This window comes from Mustela putorius, unplaced genomic scaffold (genome assembly GCF_011764305.1).
Source record: "Mustela putorius furo isolate JIRA1106 unplaced genomic scaffold, ASM1176430v1.1 tig00003834_pilon_pilon_pilon, whole genome shotgun sequence".
NCBI lineage: Eukaryota > Metazoa > Chordata > Mammalia > Carnivora > Mustelidae > Mustela > Mustela putorius.
The window spans coordinates 32,966,857-32,972,856 of record NW_025421987.1 but is presented as its reverse complement, the minus strand read 5'-3'; the positions used below and the strand labels follow the sequence as shown (position 1 = coordinate 32,972,856).

Below are 6,000 nucleotides of genomic sequence, written 5' to 3'. Positions count from 1 at the left end.
TTCTTAGATTTCACAATAATTCATTATTATAATTGTATTTTAGCACAGACTGATAAATAAGATATCAGGATTATTATCTTTTCCCTTTCCAGTTTCAATTTTTCCTTCTTCTTAACAATTTTTTCTCAAAACTATTCATAGGCATTTAAATTAAATTAGTATTCTTTGGGTTACATGTAATATAAATTAATATTCTCTCTGGATAAATGGTTGATGATTATTTTCGTAATTGTGTTATGGACTTTGGTATTAGTATTATTATAAGAATATATAATTTAAATTCTGACAAGATTTTAAAATGTTTTCTTCTAAGTAATGCCTACAAATTCGTCCTTTCCTCTCCTTGTGAGTTTAGGGCTATGACTGAATACCAGATGGGAAGAGGATCGTAAGTTTCTGTTATATCTGGATCTAGATCAACCCGAGGACCTGTGGGTAAGTGGAAGCGTGGTTATGGATGGATTTTGGAGCTTGCTTGCTAACATAGGCTTGTGGCTGCAGACTTTATAGGGTTAGCTTTTAATCTGCTGTCAACTAGCATGATATCACAAATGCTGTAAGAAAATAAACACATAGTCTTATGAAGATGGCTACATTGACCTCACCCTTTCTCTGAATGACTTGACAAAAGATCTGATTCTCTTTAATGCAAGAGAAAAATATCAGTTGCATTGTTTTGCTACATAAAGTATATTCTGGTTTAAATTAGTGGCATATAAAGTTGTCATCTTGCTTGAACAAAAATCTTATTAAATTGAGCATTATTTTTACTCCACAAAGTGAAATTAAATTTTTAGATAGTTATTTTTCTTTTCAGTTGGAAATTTTTTGAGTTAATAGGAAACAAGTTACACGGCTTTCCAAAGAATATATTACACGTTTTTGCATTTTGGTTTTATTTGGCTTTGTATGGTTTTTAGAAAATGTTGTAAGTTGATTATATTAAAGTAGAAATTGAAAGAAAATAACCAGGCATATAGCAATAAATTTGCAGATAAAGATTTCTTCAAATGAATGTTTACTGCTTTAATACTATATATAAATGTTTACTGCATTAATACTTAAAAGTATTACTTATATAAAATAATTGGGAACTACCAAATTCTCCAACAATAAATATATTGTTAGAAAAACTGTGACCTTTCCTTTAATGGACTATTAGGCAAAATTTAAAAATATTTTTGAGGAAGTTTTAAAAGCACAGGACATTTTTCCTAATGTAAGAAGACATAATGACAACAATAACAACAAACCCAGAAAACCAACTGCATATACAGTAGAATTTTGGTTTGTAAAGACGAAATGAGTGGGATAATGCAAAGTGCTGAGCACTTTGAGGGTCCTATCATATTTAATCTTCACAGGAGCCCAGTGAGATTATTTTGGGCAACTCAGAAAATTACACAGTCAAGGACTGATTCCCTGCATGACTAGTTTTAGGAGATCAATTTAGAAGTTGAAAGTCATAGGTCAACAATTTGGAGACATGTAGATTGTTTATTGGAAGAAATTATGTAAATGTAGTGAATGTCACTGATATTAAGAGTGTGTTTTTTCAGAGGAGATGTAACAACTGCTATTGTTGGGACTGGTTCTTAAAGTATAAACCAGCCACGTACATGTAGACATTAAAATACTTTCCAGTGATTGGTTCCATCTGTAACTTTTAGGTTGTCTATTCCTTAACACTTCCAGGCACCCATAAGACAAACCATTTTGCCTCAGTGATATGGAGTAGTCCTTTTGATTGAGCTTGAATTCCAGTCATGGTGATTTTTCCCTGAGGAACTCGAGAGGAGCCATTTTCCCCAATGCAGAACTAAAAGGCTCAGCATGATTGGAGCCCAAAGTTTCTAGAATTGTCCGTTGCCATTCTTCTGCTCTTGTTGCTCTTCTCCAGTCAGCTACCCTGACATCTCAAGGGTTAAAGATTGGTATTGGTTCTTGAGCTAATAGCCTTTACTTAAGATTTTAGGGATTGGGTAAATGTCAGTAATAAAATGTTTGTGCTAGGATAGCCATTTTCTCCTAAGAATCACCATATTCTGTTATGGTGCCTGAGCATGCAAATGCAGGGCAACTGGTTTTAACACAGGCTTTGATTCTTCTCTTGAGAATAATATCTAAACACTGGTTAGTAACTTCTTTTCCATATAAGTAAAATTAAGACATAGAGAAGACTGTAATTTGCCTAAAGTCACACATCTACTTATGACAAGATTTCAACCTAGCTCTATCTAGTTTCAGAGATCTTGGTTATTTTAGCACTGGGATCATAGATGGCTTTCTTTTTAAAAATATATATTTTCTCTATTTTCTAAATCTTATATGATGATACTGCTTTCACAAATAAGTAATACATGTTTTTAAATTTTTCTTATAAGTAATAAATGCTATGAAAGTAGAGACAAAACATTTTATGTGATCTGAAAAAGGGAGAAAGTCGAGATTTTTCCCATTAATGAGAAACACGTTCCTGTTTCTCTTTTCCATCCTGGACCCTTTGCTGTGATTGCACCTGCCATATTGTGCTGCAATGACCTGAAGACAGATGGAAACAATGTGCTCTACAAGGCTGAAAATATCTTCCTTGACTTACAGTTTCATTAAAACTTGTGTGATCAGACTTGCAAAAATTAGCATATATTATTAACTAAGCTCATCGAGTGCTAATGACTAATAAAACATAGAACAATAAAAATAAAGCAGAAGATATTCTTTAATATTCACTACTTGATTTCTTCAGGTTCCAACAGGATTCCATTTAGCTGTAGAAACTTGAATACAAATCTGCAGGTATATATTCCTTTGTCCTCTTTGGGCTAGGTGTGCCTGCCCCCTGGGAAAAAAACAGAAGTTTCAAAATACATTTTTATTCATGAAGGTGCTCGCTTTAGATTTCTGAAGAAAAGAACTTGTGGGCGGATGAGTAAAATATGTTACTTCTGTTCTGACATGTCTGCCATCAAAACTAGCTGCCACAGTACACTTTAATGACCCTTCCACAGTCACAACTGCCACTGCCACTGACAAAAAGGATTTGGGACGAAGAGCTGTGTTCACCTGTACATAACTTTCCAGCTTTACCACGAGCTCTGCTTTGTATGCTCCTATATTTGGCTTAAGCACATATTTGTATCTATGAAAATAGAATGCTCCTTTACTACTTAAGGACTTTATCACGGGCAGGAGAGTGGAGAACCAGGATCAACCTGTTTGGCAGGCAAGCTCTTTAATAAGGAAAACTATGTGAGCTAAAAGTCATCAAATTAGGAACAACTGAAAATCTTCTGTATCTATTGAAACATCTCCAGTTGAGCCATGTTTGTAAATGAAATAGTTCAAAGGCATTTGCAAAGCACGTTCCTTAAAAAAAATCATTTGCTTCTGGCAGTTACATAAAACTTCAAGTGCTTTGTAAAAAGCCCTCAATGTTGAATGATTGAAGGTTGTTAATGGAAGTAGTCTTCCATTGATCCTTCCATTGATATAGCCATGAAAAACAGCTGGGAGTTGGTGAAAAGGAATGGTATTCAGAAACACAACTAACTGAGGCGGTCTCTGGGGCACGGTTTAAATAACTGAAAATTTGAATGATCTTCTGAAGAGTAGCCTGTTTTTGTTTGGGTTCTACAGTATAGGATGTGTGGTTCCAAGGAGCTTGAGGGTACAGTGCTGCTGTGAATCCTGGCATAAAAGTCAATAACAAACTTCCAAAATGATAATACTTCTGAAACTGTTAGTTCTTAGTGAAACACTCAGTTTGGAGCATTTTTTGCCAATGCCCATTAGTTTTAGAACAATAATTAGAAGATAATTAGCTTAGCCGCTCTCTCAGTGATTTTATGTTAGGAGTGATAAATATCAATATTTATCTCCATGGTTTCAGTTCTGTGTATATTTGCTTTGTACCAAATCCAGGCAACTCGGGCTGTTCGGGATGAGTGACGTGGACCGCCAGGGGGAGGCACACACCCCCCCCCAAAATGGGTCCAAGAGTATTGGTGACTCCGTGGCCTCAGCATACCACAAGTGAGTGAAATAGCAAAACAGAAATCCTCTAGTGATTCTTTCAGGGATTAGTTCATGCGGACAAATAGAATATTTCACAGAGATCTTATCCGATCACGAAGAGGAACTTCTTTCTGTATGAATGCAACCTGAAAATTCTGCCATAACAAGAGTGTGATAAAAATCCCTCCACTGATACGGCTTACAGTGGATAAGGGATGTAATACAGCAAAAAAAGAAAAAAAAAACAGGCTCACAGAGGAGATTATACAGAGCTGAGAGAAATTTTCTCAGGTAATAAAACACTTGCAGTCAGGATTTTGCAGAGTGTTTGGGAAGGAAGCGAAGTCACTGAAATGCAGTCAGAGGAGACCATGTTGAAATGATCAATTTTGCCATCTGTAATAAAGAGACCAAAAATTGGGTGCCTGGGTGACTCAGTGGGTTAAGCCGCTGCCTTCGGCTCAGGTCATGATCTCAGGGTCCTGGGATCGAGTCCCGCATTGGGCTCTCTGCTCAGCAGGGAGCCTGCTTCCCTCTCTCTCTCTCTCTCTGCCTGCCTCTCTGCCTACTTGTGATCTCTCTCTGTCAAATAAATAAATAAAAAATCTTAAAAAAAAAAAAGAGAGAGACCAAAAATTATTTTTGAGTTGTATTGAGAACATTGATAGAAAAAAGTGGCCGGTGACCGTTCCAAAAGACATTTGTGGTGGAAGGTATCATCAGTGTCAAATGCAGATAGGGTCTGCAGATGAAAAGAATTTGATGACTAGCAGGTACTAGAAGCTAAACCAGAGTAGTGCTGTGTCATTTCCTCTGGCTTCCTGGGTTCGCCAGGAGGAGCAGCTAGATGCTTTGCCTAGGACCTGGCTGCTTGCATAGCTGAGTGAGTGTAAAGTTGAGTGTGTTTGAGGCAAAGAGAATCTTAAGCTTCACTGTCAATAACAAACCATTTGTTACTCAAAAGCTCCTGTTAAATTAATTTAACGGAGAGTCCATTAGACTGATTTGGTTCTAATGACCACTGGCCTAGGTCAGCAAACCAAAATATAAATCTGCAAATGCCTCAAAGTTACAAAATTGAAATGCCAAGGAGAACCAATCACAAATTGGCTTTATGCTACAGCCAATCAAATGATTTCCTTTCTTTGCTTCTGCACTTTCTCTCTCTATATATAATTCTGTCCCTGAACCACTTCTGGTTTGGCACTGCCCTAGTAGAAGTGAAAAATGTTCAAATTAACTCTTAAAATTTCTGGTATGTCTTTATTTTTTAATACCTCTCTCGAGTTATAACGAGGGAACACTCTTCAGGGGGACTTTTATTTTGTTGAGGTGGGTGATGGGTAAGGATACAAACTGGGGAAGTGAAGGATGAACCAAAATGTCCAATTTAAAGAAAGCAGATGGAGATCTTGGGGGAGATAGTTCTGTGAGCAGAGAGGGGGTCGTAGATGCAGAGAAGGGTTCGATGCTTGAAGTAGGAGAGGAAGCTGAGAGTGATATAAAAGCAGGTTAAAGAAGAGCATTTCTTAGGTTTTACAGGGCAGAACACTTTCTTTCATTTCTACAGGGACACTTCAGTAAAAATGACATTATTTATATTTGGAGTTATTTTTGTGTATTGAGATGGGACATATCAAGGCTGACCCCAGGGCACATTTGGGAGGAGAGAAAGGAAGTCTAGTGAGGGCTGGTCTCATGTGGATTATAATGAATAAATTGAATTTTAAACTGTATACAATTATTCTTCCATAATTTATAGTGTATGTTTAGCCATTCTCCATTTTTGTTTATCTTTATGAAATACTTATTTAATCTCCCTGAAGTGTTATTGGGCATAATTAACTGAATTGAAATTTCTGCTGACAATTACAGCAGGGAGTTTGTGCCTAGAGGGAAGAGTGGGTGTATAGACATTTTGATAGAATGGTTCCAGAAAAACTTTCATTTCTCTTGGTGTTTGCTTAACCTAATATGCCTACAAGT

General features: G+C 36.5%; 1 long non-coding RNA gene across 1 annotated transcript in view; it reads left to right on the top strand.

Annotated features, from left to right (window-relative positions):
* The first annotated feature begins 359 nt into the window (after nucleotides 1-359).
* The window catches only part of LOC101677631, a 61,058-nt gene continuing 55,417 nt past the window's right edge, over nucleotides 360-6,000 (top strand). Inside the window, exon 1 of the long non-coding RNA XR_001182227.2 lies at nucleotides 360-435. This is a non-coding gene — a long non-coding RNA (uncharacterized LOC101677631). The remainder of the gene's footprint in view (nucleotides 436-6,000) is intronic.